Source organism: Oryctolagus cuniculus, chromosome 12, assembly GCF_051225735.1.
Source record: "Oryctolagus cuniculus isolate XC-2025 breed Fujian yellow rabbit chromosome 12, ASM5122573v1, whole genome shotgun sequence".
NCBI classification, from domain to species: Eukaryota; Metazoa; Chordata; class Mammalia; order Lagomorpha; family Leporidae; genus Oryctolagus; species Oryctolagus cuniculus.
In genome coordinates this window covers 14143100-14158048 of record NC_142878.1, presented here as the reverse complement: position 1 = coordinate 14158048, position 14949 = coordinate 14143100, and the positions used below count along the sequence as shown (strand labels likewise).

The window sequence follows — 14949 nt, the reverse complement described above, 5'->3', positions numbered from 1 at the left end:
ACTGGTCACTAGTCCAGAGAGGAGTATTCGGGCCCAACTTCCCTATATGAAACAGATTCTCCCAAAGCTCCTTCCTGATTCCAATACCCAGGATCTTGCCAAAATCAGGGAGAGAAAATTAAGTGGTAGCATAGAATTGTGCAGTTTTACTGCAGAGGCCCCATAATCTTCTGCATCTAGTCACCTGGTACCCATGTGGCTTGTCCAACAGTGCTGTCAGCACCATCTCATAGGCTGCTGGGCCTTCACCACAGCCCTTGCCCCCATATATTGGAACCCAGGAAGTCTTCCTCTGGTGATATTATCTGTGGGACATGGAGAGGGTGGGTATAAACAGACAGCAGGGGCACGTCTGGGTACACTGGTTCTAGAGCATGCCTTGGCCCCATCTTCCCTTTTTAGTCTTCCCAGAATTCTACCCCTGTAAGCATAGCGGGGTCAGGTAAGTTCTCTCCACCTTTCTCAAGAACAGCTGGGCCTCTTGGTCACAGGTTATCATCCTTCACTGATCTACTCTGACCCCAGGACCAAGGTTTTGGTTTGCACCTGGGCTGGACAATCAAGCCCTAGCATATAATTGGACTGAGGACCAGTTGAACAAGACACCCAAGGAGGCCTCCATGGGGTCCTGGGCCTAACAACAAGACATCATCATCCAAGCCCAGGAACTGAGGTCTTAGGCTATGTGCACATACTGTATTCCCAGAGTTCATGCCGTGTTTCTAGGATACACCTTCCTCTTGTGGTTGCTGCTCAACTCATTCCTGTTCACATTCCAAAGACAGTGTATGAGCATTAGGCTGGACCATAGCCAACCCCTACCATGTTGCCTTGATGCCTCCCATGGGGCAGTATGAGCTCTTGACCAGGATGGGCCCTGGCACCCTTGATAGGACCAACACACACCAAGGCCACCCACAATGCCAGAAATGCCAGGCCCTGGAATAGGCAAGCAGTGGGTATGGGTGTGCCTGAACTTCCCTGTGTCTGAGGTTCCAGCTGCCCTGTCACCTGAAGTTCCCAAGCTGACAGTCACCTGCTATTCTGCCCCTCAAATCTCTCATTTCCTTGGTGCCTTCATCCAGGCCCCCACTGAATTTAAACCTGCCCTCCCCACAAGGAGTCTTATTCCCCAGTGTCTGGACACTTCCTTCCACACCAGCAAGACAACTCAGAGCAACTGAGGACCACCTAGCCTGAGTGGCAGCACTGGCCCCATATGAACCTTCCCTCAGGAAACATTTCTACTCCTTGTCTGAATCCCCACACAAGGCTGGGGTTCAGGTAAGGTAAGGTACTCTGGACCTCAGAACCCAAAAGGCAATAGCTCACTAAGAAGCTCTGTCCAAAGCCCCTTCCTGTGTCTCCATGGGTCCACACCAGAGATTTGCGTTAGGTGAACCCCACGAAGGCCCCATTACTATCACCATCACCTGTGACCCAGCTCGGAAGGGTGCATTGCCGTGCTACTCTACTCACTGAAAGATAGAAGGGGATGAAAGTTGCTGAGGAAGCAGCCTTCACTGAGGCCCTGCCACTCAGACAGCAGAGAGCACAAACCAAGCCCCATGAAGATGGTGCTTAGGTACATCCTGCACAAGCACCTGCTAATGCCTGTGGACTGTGTCCTGGCCTGGGGGGGTGGTCTCAAGATCTCCAGTCCTCAGGGTCTCCTGCCCTGGAAGGCATGTAGAAACTCTGGGGTCCTCTTGACCACTGTCACTAGGCTGGGCCTCAGTGTAATCCTATTGAGCATGATTTTTAAGTCATCATCTCTCTTCAAGACAGTATGAGGTCTCATCATCGACCCAGTCCCAGAACCCACACCATGGGAAACCTTGGATGCTGTCCCCTGATAGGATGTAGATATATTGGCTTACATTGGGCAGTCTTGAATGATTGCTTCTCCATCGTGGCTGGCACTATCAGCTCATGGGCTGCTGGGTCCTTGACCATAGTTCTTGCCATGGGGTTTGGATTCCATGGTGGCTTCCTCTGCTGACATCATCTCTGGGTTAGGGAGGGGTTCGGGTGTGAGGAAACAACAGGGGCAAGCTAGAGTGCACTGTTTCCAGTGTTCTTTGGCTCTATGAGTCCAGGTGAGGCTTTCCAGGAGGCAGTCTCTGTAGGTGTCTTGGTTCTGGCAAGCTCCACACACCTTGCTGGAAAACTGCTGGGCCTGTTGGTTCATGGACCAGAACAGGCCACTCAGGCTGGGTCATCATGCCAGAAGGGTTAACCCAACTGCTCCTTCCTTAACCCAAGATGAGTCCAGTCTAGGACCAAGGCAGGATAATAAAGTGATTGCACAGACTTGGTATCAGAGAACTAATGGCATGAGATCCATCAAAGGAGACACTCTTGGTGCCCTGGTCCTACCAAGACGGCATCCCTGTCCAATCTGGGTGCTAAGGTGTAGGCTGTGTACACACACCACATCCTGGTAACTCAGGATATACACCCCACAGACACCTTCCTCCTATGGTCTCTTCCTTCCTACTAAAGTCTGATACACATCCTAAAGGAAGGGGCATCAGCCTGGACCATGGATCATTCATTTGTGGAACCCTCGTGCATTCCATTGAGGTGTGGGATCCTGGGACCAGAAGGGGAACTGCAATCCTTAGTAGGCTCAACTCAGATCAAAACCACCCATGTGACAGTTAATGCCAATCCCTGGATGAGGCAAACACTGGGGAGGGGGCATGCCCAGGCACCACTGTATATGTGTTCTAGGTGTCAGAACCCCACTGTCAGGGCAATGCATCATAGATTACAGTGACCCTGTGACACATGTGAAACTCCCAGGCAGCCAAGCATCTGTAGAGCATCTTCCCTGCCAAACCTCCCTCATTTCTGGGTGTGTTCATCCACCTGGGCCTCCTATGGAATGGGAGTCCTGCCCTGGCACAGAGGCCTGATCCCCAGTATCTGCCCAATTCCAGCCAAAGCAGCAAGGCAACACAGAGCCAATGCAGCCCACTGGCCATACATGAACACTCCCTTAGGATCCATTGCCAACCCTCAGTTGGCTCCTGCACCAGGCCAGGTGGTTGGGCAAGACGTTCTAGACCTCATAACCCAAAGGGGCATGGCTTGCTCTAGAGCACTGCCAAGGCTGCTATCCTGCGTATTCAAGGTCTATTCCTTACACTAGTGATAGGTGATGCGCCCAGATCCCCAGATCTCCCTTAGAAACCAAATGATCCTCAGCATCCAACATCTGGGATGTCAGGAAGCACATCTCACTGAAAGAGACAAGGGGCCAAAAGGAACTGATGAAGGAGCCCCCAGCTTGGCTTGCAACTCAGTCAGCAAGGAGTACACACCAGTTGCTCCTCCCTGGGGACTGTATCCATGTCTAGAGGCCTCAACATCTCCATTCCCAGGTCTCTTTGCCCTCGAAGGCATGTGGGGACCCTGGGCTCCTCTTGCACCACAGTCACTAAATTGGGCCTCAGCATAACCTGTTGAGCATGATCATCATGTTTAGATGATTCATCATCTCTCATCAAGACAGTATGAGGTCTCATTATCGACCCAACCCCCAGACTCACATACCACGTGATCTCATTGATACTGTCCCACTTCTAAAGCCCTGACATAGTGGCTTCCCTTGGGGAGTCAAGAATGTTTCACACTGAGGGTGCCTTGGACATACCCATAACTGGGCACTGGTTGGAATACTCCTGAATCATTGTTCCAACAGCCTCATAACCCATGTGAAGCTCCCAGACTGCCAGGTACCTGCAAAACCTGCTTCCCCACCAAATCTCCCTCCTTCCCTTACTGTTGCCCTCATCTCAGGCCTCATAGGGAATCTAAACTTGCCCTTACACACAATTCTCAGCCCTAGATTCTGAAACTTCTGGCCAAAACAGCAAGGCAATCCATAGCCACTACAGCCCACCTACTCTAAGTGGGGGCACTAACCCCATGTTAACCCTCCCTTACAAACCTTGCCTTTCTTAGTTGTTCCCCAAACCAGGCCATGTGTTTGAGCAACACATTCTGGAACTCAGAGCCCAAAGAGACACAGCTTGCTCTACAGCACAGCCTGAGGTAGTGTTCCTGTGTCTATGTGGGTCCACCTCTCTGGATTTCTTTGAGTGACCCACCCTGACACATGCACTCACCTGGGAACTAGGATGTAAGGGTAAACTGCTGGGCAGTACACAACACTGAAGAAGACAAGAAGATGAAAGGAACTGAAGGAAGAGCCCATAGCACTTCCCCCAACTCAGTCAGAGTGGAGCACACATGAAGCTCAAGGAGGAAGAAGCTTGGGTAAATCCTGCTGGAGCATCTGCTCCTATACAGGGATTGGGTCCTGCATGGGGGCCTCAAGGACACCATCCCATAGGTTTCTTCCCTTGGAGGACACATGGAAACCCTGAGGTTCTCTTGCACCAATGTAACTATGTTGGGCGTCAGTATAATTCTATTAAATATGATTAAGTCATCATCTCTTTTTGATACAGTATGAGTTCTCATTATCGACCCAATCCCAAGAATCACACCACAGGAACCCATTGGTGCCATCCCACCCCTAAAATACAAATGGAATTGGTTACCTTGGGCCATTGGGTTGATTCCTTTGCCAATTGAGTGGTACCACCAGTTCATGGGCAACTAGGGTATTGACCACAGACCTTACCCTAGGGGTACTAAATCCTACATGTGTTTCCTCTGCTATCACCTATGGCACAAGGATGTGGTTGAATATGAAGAGACAGCATGTGCCAGGCTCTGGGTATACTGGTTCCAGAATGTTGTTAGACTTCACAGCCCAGAGAAGTTTCCATGTAGCACACCCCTTTAGGCATGGTGAGTCAGGAAATCTCTGATCATCTCACTCAGAAACTGCTTGGCTGTTGGTCACTGGGGCAGACAAGGCCACTCGGGCTGGAAAACCCTGCCCAAAGCAGCTACCTCTACCACTCCTTCATTCCACAGAGGGTCAAGATTGGTCCATTACACAGGCTGGACATGAGAGTGATGGCATGGCCTTGGCATCAGAGGACTGATAGCATGAGACACACCAAAGGAGTTCCAAGGGGAGCTCTTATCCAACTAACATGGCATCCCCCTCCAGGCCCAGGGTCTCAGGTGCAGGCTGAAATCACACACTGGATCCCAGAAGTTCAGGATACGAACCCCAGAGAACACTGCCTCCTATGGATGCTGCCTTTTGAATCTCATACACATCTACATTTGAGGCACGGGCATTGGGTTGGACCATAGCCACGTAGCTATCATTGCACTGATGCCTGCATCTCCTTTATTGGGCATGGGCCTGAATATTACTGCAACCTAGGATCCAGGGATCTTGCAACCCATGTGAAGCTCCTAGGCTGCCAACATCTGCAGAGCTGGTAACCCATCAAACCTCCCTGCCATTCTCAGTATGGTCCTTGGCCTGGACCTCTTATGGAATCTGAAACCTGCACCTTCAGAGGAGCATGTTGCCCAGTGTTCCCTGCTTCATGTCACACCACCAAGGCAACACAGAAATGCTGAAGACCCACTAGACACAGTGGCAACTTTGACAGCATGTGAACTCTCCCTCAGGAATCGTTTCTATTCCTGTCTGGCCCCTGCACCATGGTGAGGTTCAGGTAAAGTGTTCTGGACATCACAGCCCAAAGGGGAACAGTTCAACCAGGAGCATGGCCAGAGGCTACCTTCCTGTGTCTATCTGGGACCACTACACAAACTTTCATTGGGTGACTGCCCTTATACCAAGCTCCCATATAGAGGCCCCATTATTCTTATCATCTACACATCCAGGACCCAGGACAACAAGGGTGACCTAGGGTTAGCACATCTCACTGAAAGAAGCAAAAGGATGAAGATACCTGAGAAGAAGTCCCCAGCACACCCTAAAATTGGCCAGCAGGGAACACACACCACACCAAGGAGGAAGAAATTTGGGTGGATTCAGCAGGAGCAGCTGCTCATGCCTGGGGACTACATCCTGAGCACACAGGTTCTCCTTCCTTGGAAGGCACATGCGGTTCCTGAGATACACTTGACCAACTTTCAGTAGGCTGGGCCTCTGAGTAATCCTATTAAGCATGAGTTTTAAGTCATCATCTCTCTCTGAGATAGTATGAGGTCTCATTATCAACCCAACCCCAGGAGACAGCACGGGAAGTCCCTGGAGCCATTCCAACTTCATGGCCTGGTTGGATTACCTTATCATGGGCAGTTCTAGACATTTCCTACACCCATGAAGTTGAAGCTCCCAGCTCATTGGCCACTAGGCCTAGACCACAGTCCTTGCCCATGTGGCACTGGGTCCCCTGGTCATCCTCTGCTGACATCATCTGTGGAACATTAAGGGTATTGGGTGTGAACAAACAGGAAGACCAGGCAAGGGTATGCTGATTCCAGAGTGTGGTTTGGCCATGTTGGCCAAGGTGAGTCCTCCCTGGAGCAAATCTCTGTAGGTGGTATGGGGACTGGCAAGTTTCATCTACCTTGCCAGAAACTGTGGGGCCTCTTGGTCACTGGGACAGAGAGAGACAATCAGGCAGGATCTTCTTTCTGGTAGTGGCTAAATCAACCAATTCTTCCTGCCCCCAGGTCCCAAATCCAAGCCAGGACTAGGATGGTCAAGCAAGCAATGGCCCAGCCTAAACATCAGAATTCTGGCCCACAACACATCCAAGGGAATTCTGTAGAGCCTTTGGCCTACCAACATGGGGTCACTGTGCAGGTCTGTGCACTTTAGAGCAGGCTTTGTGAATACACTGGATTTTGGGAGATTAGGCTGTACCCTGCAGAAGAATCTTCCTCCTATTGCTACTCTGTGCCCTGCAGAAACATCTTCCTCCAACACACCCAAAGATGGGGTAGGGACATTGGTATGGCCCATGGCCCACTTCTACCTTGGGGCCTTGATGCTTCCCATGGAGGAGTGGGAGCCCAACCCAGGAGGTGAACTGTCATCCTTGCTGGGCACACCTCAATCCAAAGCCCATCCATGTGGCCCTCAAATTCCAGCCCCTAGATGAGGCAAGCATTGGGCATGGATGTGCAGGGCACCACCCTGCAGGTGCCATGGTTCTGGTGTTGGCACCTCCCTGACAGGGCACTGGCTAGAGCGTCCCTGGGTCCTGGGTTCCAGTGGCTCTGTGACCCACATAATGCTCCCAGGCTTCCAGGCACCTGTAGAGCTGGCTGATACACCAAACTCACTTCTTGGTGTTTTCTTCTTTATGAGACTCATTTGGGAGATAAGCCTTGCCCCCACAAAAAGGCCTGATACCTTCTGTCTGCCCAATCCCAGCCAAATCAGCAAGGCAACCAAAAGCAGCTACAGACAACCTAGGACAAGTAGGGGCATTGGTCCCATGTGAACCCTCTTCCTAGATCTATGTCTATCACAAGTTGGTCTACAAACCATCCCAGGCATTCAGAAAGGTGTTCTGGACTTCAGGGGCCAAAGTGGAACAACTGGTGCTGGATAACAGGCCAAGACTGCTATCATGTGTCTCAGTGGGTCCACTCCTCAGGCTTTCATTGGGTGATCAACCCTGACACCCATATCCCACATAGAGACCCCATGATCTTTGCCATCCACTTACCTGGGACCTGCGGAAAAAAGGGTGAACCAACAGGAAGCACATCTCACTGAAAGAGACAAGGGGATGGAAGGAGCTGAAGAAGGCCCAAACAAGGCGGTGCAACTTAATCATCATGGAGCAAACACAAAGTCCAAGTAGGAAGAAGCTTGATTAAAAACTGTAGAAGCAAGGCCGGCGCCACGGCTCACTAGGCTAATCCTCCGTCTTGCGTTGCCGGCACACCGGGTTCTAGTCCTGGTCGGGGTGCTGGATTCTGTCCCGGTTGCTTCTCTTCCAGGCCAGCTCTCTGCTGTGGCCAGGGAGTGCAGTGGAGGATGGCCCAAGTGCTTGGGCCCTGCACCCCATGGGAGACCAGAATAGGTACCTGGCTCCTGCCATCGGATCAGTGCGGTGCGCCAGCCGCAGCGCGCCGGCCACGGTGGCCATTGGAGGGTGAACCAACGGCAAAGGAAGACCTTTCTCTCTGTCTCTCTCTCTCATTATCCACTCTGCCTGTCCAAAAAAAAAAAAAACTGTAGAAGCAGCCACTCCTGTCTGGAGACGGCATCCTGGCCTGTGGGCCTCCAAGTCTCTAGTCCCCAGGGTCTCCTATCCTGGAAGGCAGGTTGGACCCCAGTATTCTCTTGACTAATGTCACCAGGCTAGGCCTCAATGTAAAACTACTGAGCATGATTTTTAAGCCATCATCTCTCTTTTAGACAGTATGAGGTCTCATCATTGACCCAACCCCAGGATCCACAACATAGGAACCCTTGGCACCATGCCACCTCCAGGGCCTGCATGGATTGGCTTACCACAAGCAAGCCTGGTCATAGCCTTGTACAACAGGGCTGGCAGCACTAGCTCATGGGCTGCTAGGGCCAACCACAGCCCTTGCACCTGGGTACTGGAACCCACGGGTGCTTCCTCTGGTGATATCATCTGTGAGACAGCAAGGGGGCAAGTATGAATAGACAGCAGGTGCATGCTCTGGGCACACTGGTTCCAGAATGTGCTTAGGTACTGTTGGTTCTTGTGAATCCTGTCAGGTTGCTACCACTGTAGGCATGGTGGTATCAGGTTAGCTCTGCCTACCTTAACTGAGAAGTGCTAAGCCCCTTGGTCATAGGCCAGCATCCTCCACTATCTCCTGACCTCATTCCATAGGTTTCAGCCGGGAACTGGGCTGAGCAATCAAGCACTGGCACAGAACTGGCCTAAGAACCAGTTGAATGAGATACACTCAAGGAGGCCCCCATAGGGCCCTGGGCCTAACATCAAGTCCTTGCTATACAGGCCCAGCACTCAGGTCTAGCCTACATGTACAGACTATATCCCTGGAGTTCATGCTATGCTTCTTGGGTACACCTTCCTCCTGTGGTCGCTGCCCAACTCAGTGCCTTACATATCCCAAAGATAGGGTGCAGGCATTAGGATGGACCACGGACTACCCTTACTGTGGGGCCTAGGTGCCTCTAGTGGAGAATTGGGAGCCCAGGACCAGAAGGGCCCCTGTCATGCTTGCTGGACTCAATTCAGTTCAGTGCCACCCACGTGGCCTGATAACCCCCACCCCAGGACAAAGTGAGTGGCAGGGATATGCATCCCTGGCACCACCCTGCAGGATACATGACACTGATGTCAGCCCTGCATGGATGGTTACCAGCCTGAGAGTCCTTGTGTCCTAGGTTCCAGTGGTCCTGACACCCAGATGAATCTCCCAGGCTGACAGTCACCTGCATAGTCACTGCCACTCCAAACATCTCTTCCTGCCTTGATGTGGAACGGGCTTGCCTCCACCTAATCTAAAACCTGTCCCCACACAGAAGCTAGTTCCCAAGGGTCTGTACATATCCAGCCACAAAAGCAAGGCAACCTAGAGCCACTGAGGCCCACCTAGGCCAAGTTACAGCACTGGCCCCCTGTGATCCCTCCTTCAGAAATGTTTTCATTCCTTGCCTAAACCACAGAATAAGGCAGAAGTTCAGGTAAGGTGTTCAGGATATCAACCCAAGGAGGCACAATGCTGAGGCTGCCTTCTGTGTCTCCATGGATCCACCCTTGAGGTTCACGTTGGGTGACCCAACAGAACCCCTGCTCTCCCACACAGTCCTATGGATACCATCTATCCACTCACCTTGGAACTGGAGTGTAAGGGTGCCTTGCTGTGCAACTCATCTCACTGAAAGACAGAAGGTGATGAAAGAACTGAAAAAGGAGCTGCAAGTATGGTCACGCAACTCAGACAGCGGGTAGCACACAACAAACCCAAGGATGATGCAGCATGGGTGCTTCCTGATGAACAGCCATCTAGGGTGGGTACTATGTCCTGGCCTGTGAGGCCTTTAGTTCTCCAGTCTCCAGTGTCTCCTCCCCTGGAAGGCACCTGGTTTCCCCAAGGTCACCTTGACCCACGTCACAAGGCTGGGCCTCTGCGTAATCCTATTGAGCATGATTTTTAAGTCATCATCTCTCTTCGAGACAGTATGAGGTCTCATTATTGACCCAACCCCAGGAATCACAGCACAAGAACCCCTGGGAGGTATCCTATCCACAGGTCTGGGAGAATTGGCTTACCTCAGGCGATCCTGGACATTTTCTCCTTCAACAAGGCTGGCATCATCAGCTCATTGGTGGCTGCTGGGACCCTGACCACAGCTCTTGCTAATGGGGTCTGTTCCCCATGGGCATCTTCTGTTGACATCATCTGTGGACACAGAAGAAGTTGGGTGTGAAAAGCTAACAGGAGCAGGCTAGGGTTCACTGGCTCCCAAGCGTGCTTTAGCTCTGTTGGCCCAGTTGAGAATTTCAGGAGGCTGCCCCTGTAAGCATATTGCTTTAGTCAGGATCCCACCACATTGCCCAAAAACTTCTGGGCCTGTTGGTCACTGTGCCAGAGATGGTAACTCAGACTGGGTCACCATGCTGGAAATGGCTAACCACACTGCTCTTTCTTCTCCCAAGCCCATGTTTAGAGTTGACAAGAAAGTGCTGGCATGGGTATCAGAGGACCCATGGCATGAGATACATCAAAGGATGCCCAGGTGGGGTCCTGTGACTACCAACACAGCATTCCTGTCCAGGCCAGGCCTATGAGCTAAGATATAGGTTGTGGACACATACTGCTCCCTGGGAGCTCTGACTATGCACCCCAGAGACACCTTCCTCCCATGGTATCTGTACACCACAGTCCTGTACACATGCTAAAGATGGGGAATGGACATTGGCCCAGATCTTTCATTTGAAGGCCTTGGTGCTTTCTGTGGAAAAGTGTGAGCCCAGGTCCAGGAGGGACACCATGTGAAAGGGAATGCTGGCAAGTGCCAGGGATGTGGCATGCTGGGCACCACTGTACAAGTACCCTGGGCTAGTGTTAGAATTCCCCTGACTGGATACTCCCTGAGGGTGCTATGTACTAGTATGCAGCAACCCTGGGACACATGTGAAGCTACCATGTTGCCAGGTTCCTGCAGAGTCGACTCTCCCATCAAACCTCCCTTAGGCACCTGCAGATCTGACTCTCCCATCGAACCTCCCTCTCTGCTGGTTGTGGTCATCTGCCAAGGCCTCCAATGCAATCAGAGCCATTCCCCCAAAAAGGGGTCTGTTTTGAGTATCTGCCCACTCCTAGCCCATGGCAATACAAAGCCACTGAAGCCCACCTAGGCCATGTGGGGTCAATGGCCCCATATGAACCCTGTACCAGTATCCACTGCCAACCCCCAGCTGAGCCCTGAACCAGGCCAGAGTTTCAGCCAAGGTGTTCTAGACCCCAGAGACCAAACAGGCACAGCTGGTTCTGCAGCACAGCTCAAGGTGGATTAAATTTTTCACTGTGGATCTACCTCTTATGCTGGTAACAAGTGCACATACCCTCAGATTCTTGGCAGGGCCCCATGAGTCTCACCATCCATTCACCTGGGATGTGGGATGGAAGGGTGACTTGCTGGGCACCACATAACACTGAAAGGCACAAGGGGATGAAAAGAGCTGGAGAAGGGGTCCCAAAATAGCACCACAACTCAGCCCACAAAGAACACATCCCTGCCCAAGGAGGAAGCTTGGGTGGATCCAGCAGGAGCAGCAGCTGCTGCCTGGGTACTGCTTCCTCGACAGACTGTCTTTAGGTCTACAGTCCCCTGGGTCTCTTCCCCTGGGAAGCACGTGGAGTCCTTGATGTCCTATTGCTATACTGTCACTAGGCTAGGCTGGGCCTCAGAGTAATCCTATTGAGCATGATTTTTAAGTCATCATCTCTCTTCTAGACAGTATGAGGTCTCATCATTGACCCAACCAGAGGAACCACACCATGAAATCCCATATTGCAGCCCTACCACTAGTGCCCCAATGGATTAGGTTACCTCAGGAGATCAGAGATATTTCCTTCACCCTCGGGAATGCAACCACCAGCTCATGGGCCCATGAGGCCTTGACTACAAGCATTGGACCCCATAGGTGCTTCCTTTGGTGACATCATCTGTGGGATAGGAAGGTGAATGAGTGTGAACAGACGACAGGGGCAGAATAGTATATACTGGAACAAGAGTGTACTTATGCCCCCAGTGGATCAGGTGAGGCTTCCAGGAGCCCACAGGTGTCTCTGTGTCCAAGAGGCCTATTCGCGTAGAATTGTCCTGCTGGAAGTGGCTACCACCATTGCTTCTTCAAACCCACAAGACCTAGATCCTGGCCAGGAACTGGACTGGACCAATAAGCAATGGTCTGCATAAGCATCAAAGTTCTGGTCCCCCAAGATTTACAACTGTGGTTTCTGGGCCAACCACCAGTGTGACTTTACAGGTACATGTGCTCAGGTGCAGGCTGCCTGAACACATTGTATTTCTGGAGAACAGGCTGGGTCTCATGGAGACACCATCCTCCTATAGTTGCTGCCCAAAACAGTCCCAGTATGTACCAGTGATATGGTATGGACATTGGGTGGGAACATGGCCCACTCCTACCATATGGACTGGGTGCCTTCCATGGGAAGGAGCCCAGGACCAGTGGGAGTCCTGGTATCTTTGCTGGGTCCAACACAGTCCTAACCCTATTCATGTTGCCAGTGAATACCAGCTGTTGAATCAGGCAAGTAGTGGGGATGTGGCATGGTTGCCAACATGGAAAGACCAGAGCTGCTACAATATAAGAACTAGTGACAGGACTGGCCCAACGTGTCCCCTCACTCTAGACCATTTTGATTCCTTACTTGGCACCCTCAACAAGCAAGGGATTTAAGTACATTGATCTGTACCTCAGAGTCTGAAGGAGCATAACTCACCCAAGACAATGGCCCAAGGCTGCCTTCCTGGGTCTCTGTGTGGTTCCACCCATCAGTTTCATCAGGTTACACACCCAGAACACCTGCTACGCCCCACACAGGCCCAATTACAACCTCCATCCACTCACCTAGAACACTTGGTCCAAGAGGGCTCCAAAGGACAGCTCATCTCACTGAAAGACATTTTGGAATACAGGAGCTTAGGGAGGAATCTCCAATGTAGGACAGCAAATTTTACAGCAGGGAGCACACACCAAACCCAATGAGGATAGACTTTGTGTGAATCCTTCACAAGCAGCCGATCTGCCCGAAGATCATGTCCTGACCAAGGGGGGCTTTGAGTTCTCCAGTCCTAGGGTCTCCTCCCCTGGAAGGCACCTGGTTACCCCAAGTACCTCTAGCACCACTGTCACTAGGCTGGGCCTCAGCGTAATCCTTTTGAGCATGATTTTTAAGTCATCACCTCTCTTCAAGACAGTATGAGGTCTAAATTGATCTGCTGTACATAAAGAGAATTGAAAATGAATCTTGATGTGAATGGAATGGGAGAGGGAGCGGGAGATGGGAGGGTTGCGGGTGGGAGGGAAGTTATTGGGGGGGAAAAGCCATTGTAATCCATAAGCTGTACTTTGGAAATTTATATTTATTAAATAAAAGTTATAAAAGTTAAAAAACTAACAGACAAACAAAAAAACAGTAAGAGGTCTCATCATTGACCCAACCACAGGAACCACAGCACTAGAAGACCCTGGTGCCATCTCAACTCCAAGGCACAGATTTCTGGCTTATCACAAGCAGTTGCAGACATCTCCTTTTCTAATGGAAAATGAGCTGGAAGAATGAACTCTTAGGCTGCTGGGGCCATGACAACAGTCCTTGCTTCTAGGGCACTGGAACACATGTAGGCTTCCTCTGGTAACATCATCTGTGGGACTGGGAGGAACTGTGAACACACAGCTGGTGCAGGCCAGGATGCACTGGTTCCACAGCATATGTTGGCACCATTGGCCCAGGTGAGGCCTACCATGAAGCCACCTCTATAGGTGTGCCGGGGATGGAAAAGCCCCACACCTTGCCTGAAAACTACTGGGTCTGTTGGTCAGTGGTCCAGAGAGGGTTACTCAGACCAGGTTGCCCTCCTGGAGCCAGCTTCCCCTAAAGCTCCTTCCTGACCCCAGTACCCAGGATTCAGCAGGACCTGGGCTAGATAATCAAGCAGTGGCAAGGAACTGGGCTCAGGGGACTGGTCACATGAGACACACCCAAAGAGACCCTAGTGGTGCCCTGGTCCTAATAACAAGACATCTCCGTTTAGGCCTGGGAGCTTACATGCTGGTTGCATATACACAATGGATTCTCAGAGTTCAGAAAGTGTGCACCTGAGACACATTCCTCCTATGGTCATGGGCTACTGCAGTCCTGTATATATTGCAAAGATGGGGGACCGGTATTGGGCTGGACTGCAGCTCACCCATACCATTTTTTTTTGCCTCCCTAGAAGGAGCAGAATCAGGGGCCCTAGGAGGAGCCCTGACATTCTTGCTGAGATCAACTCAGTCAAAAGTCCACCCATGTGGCCAGCAAAGGCTAGACCTTAGACAAGACAAGCCGTATGGATATGGTGTGACTTACACCATCTGGCAGGTGTCCTGGGCAAGGTTTTGGCACCCACATAACTGGGTACTGGTCAGTGTCCCTGAATCATGGCTCCAGTGTCCTAGTGACCCATATAAAGCTTCCAGGCAGCCAGGAACATGCAGGGCCTGCTACCCAACCAAACCTCTGTCCCTGCATGGTGTAGCCTCATCCAAGACCTCCTAGTGAATCTGAATCCTGCACCCACACAAATACCTGACCCCTAGTGTTCCATGACAACTGGACAAATGAGCAAGGCAACTCAGAGCTGCTAATCTCACTTAGGATGAGAACCATCCCCCAGGAACCTTGCCATCCCCTTAGTTGGCTCCCAAACCTGGCCAGGGGTTCAAGCAATGCATTCTGGACCTCAGAGCACAAATGGGCACACCTTGCTCTTGAGTACAGCATGAGTCAACTCTCCTGTGTTTCTGTGGATCCACCCCTTAGATTTGCTTTGGATGA

The 14949-nt window shown here is 51.4% G+C and overlaps 1 long non-coding RNA gene, 7 other non-coding genes and 1 pseudogene across 11 annotated transcripts in view; all 9 read right to left on the bottom strand.

Moving 5' to 3' along the window:
- Nucleotides 1–14949, bottom strand: part of LOC103351271 (uncharacterized) — a 159936-nt gene that overhangs the window by 112159 nt on the left and 32828 nt on the right. For 3 of the 4 annotated variants that reach the window (XR_016217279.1, XR_016217280.1, XR_016217281.1), the window contains exons 4-9: nt 12978–13022; nt 11933–12048; nt 11445–11534; nt 10149–10278; nt 9709–9753; nt 7593–7638 (exon numbers count right to left, since the gene is read on the bottom strand). This is a non-coding gene — a long non-coding RNA (uncharacterized LOC103351271). Of the gene's footprint in view, nt 1–7592; nt 7639–9708; nt 9754–10148; nt 10279–11444; nt 11535–11932; nt 12049–12977; nt 13023–14949 lie in introns of those variants that run through there. The other variant, XR_016217282.1, reaches the window with a different exon arrangement.
- Nucleotides 1730–1810, bottom strand: LOC127483908 (small nucleolar RNA SNORD115). Its single transcript, XR_007910699.1, has one exon. It is a non-coding gene; the product is annotated as a small nucleolar RNA SNORD115 (small nucleolar RNA).
- LOC127483984 (small nucleolar RNA SNORD115) lies at nt 3453–3542 on the bottom strand (annotated as a pseudogene).
- LOC127483975 (small nucleolar RNA SNORD115) lies at nt 4426–4503 on the bottom strand. Its single transcript, XR_007910766.1, has one exon. It is a non-coding gene; the product is annotated as a small nucleolar RNA SNORD115 (small nucleolar RNA).
- Nucleotides 6053–6133, bottom strand: LOC127483968 (small nucleolar RNA SNORD115). Its single transcript, XR_007910759.1, has one exon. It is a non-coding gene; the product is annotated as a small nucleolar RNA SNORD115 (small nucleolar RNA).
- LOC127483953 (small nucleolar RNA SNORD115) lies at nt 8236–8316 on the bottom strand. Its single transcript, XR_007910744.1, has one exon. It is a non-coding gene; the product is annotated as a small nucleolar RNA SNORD115 (small nucleolar RNA).
- LOC127483939 (small nucleolar RNA SNORD115) lies at nt 9998–10078 on the bottom strand. Its single transcript, XR_007910730.1, has one exon. It is a non-coding gene; the product is annotated as a small nucleolar RNA SNORD115 (small nucleolar RNA).
- On the bottom strand, nt 11782–11862 carry LOC127483929 (small nucleolar RNA SNORD115). Its single transcript, XR_007910720.1, has one exon. It is a non-coding gene; the product is annotated as a small nucleolar RNA SNORD115 (small nucleolar RNA).
- On the bottom strand, nt 13269–13347 carry LOC127483965 (small nucleolar RNA SNORD115). Its single transcript, XR_007910756.1, has one exon. It is a non-coding gene; the product is annotated as a small nucleolar RNA SNORD115 (small nucleolar RNA).